We start from the raw sequence: 1,447 nt of genomic DNA on the forward strand, positions 1-1,447 counted from the left end.
TTCTATCAGTTTTTCAATCAATTGGCCATCGATAAAGCAACTGTCACCTGCTACTGTCTGTAAGTACTACTACTTCTGTCATTAAGTCTCTCTATATAACTCAGCCCTTTCATTGCATGTATTTATAATTATCCTCACTATATTATGCAGATTGAAGATCGCCGAATTGAAGAAAAGACAAGTGGGAGATATTGGGTTCATTAACACGTATCTCATAGATGCAACTGAGGTTCAATATCGTGCCCAAGAAACCGAGGCCAACTTGCTACGATTGTTGGAAATAAATGAACACAAAGATATAATACTCTTTCCTTACAACTTCAAGTGAGTGTTACTGTCTTGTGGCATATTCGGTTTCCTTATTAGTCCAGGTTATAGTAATGTAATATTGATGAGTTATGCATGTGTGCGCAGCTACCACTATATTCTCCTAGAGATTAAGCTTGAGAAGGGAGTAGTAAATGTCTTAGACTCCAAGCGAAAAAATCCCAAGGAGTATGCGGACATGACTGAAATGCTCGAGAAGTAAGTTAAATCGATCATCATATCAGCAACTTTGTTCATTTCTGATATCAAGTAATTGTTTTCTTTGTATGGCAGGGCTTGGAGAAAATTCACCAAAAAAGCTCTGGGACAACCGAAGAAGCTGCAATTTAGGCACCCGAAAGTAAGTACTATATAGTAGCATATTCCACGCATCTCCTAGTGATTCAAGTGCTAGTTTCATCAATACCATTTAGCATGCTTGCTAATTATCAGTTTGATTGACCTCTATTTCTTGTAAAGTGGTTGTGGAAGGAACAAGGGAATGATTTCTGTGGATACTACATTTGCGAGTCCATCCGCCACACGACCTGTGAGCGGGGCTACTCCGACAAACAATATGAAGTGTGTAAATATTCACAATTTTATTTTATTACCATCTTTTGTGTTGAGTTTCATTCATTCATATATATATATGTATTGACCCCCTTCTTAAAATTAGATGTTTCGCATGCGGGATGAACTCCTAGCACCAGATCGCATGCGAGCAATTCAAGAGGAATTGGCGGCATTCTTTCTTGACCACATGATCGCTGAAGACGGAGAATACTATGTGGACCACGTGTCCGTATTTTAGGAGATTATATATTTGTAAAAGATAATTATTGTATATATGTAGCCGGTAGTGTCGGATAGATATATGAGAACTTGTTGTTCGACCAATCTCTCGGAGAAGGAGAGGTGGTCGATATCACTTCTCTCTGTATGCATATATGTTCATGACGATCCTCTGTTTGCTTACTAGCTAGCTAGCATGTCTAGCTAGTCCTCTCTATACATATGTATGGTACGTAGCGTCGACCAAGCACGGACAAAAGAGAGGACACTTCTCTCTATTAATTAGCTAGCTATAGCACAATATATGAAACACCTAAATTAACCCCCCAAAACCCCCCAAACCCCC

Source organism: Triticum dicoccoides, chromosome 4A (genome assembly GCF_002162155.2).
Source record: "Triticum dicoccoides isolate Atlit2015 ecotype Zavitan chromosome 4A, WEW_v2.0, whole genome shotgun sequence".
Taxonomy (NCBI): domain Eukaryota; kingdom Viridiplantae; phylum Streptophyta; class Magnoliopsida; order Poales; family Poaceae; genus Triticum; species Triticum dicoccoides.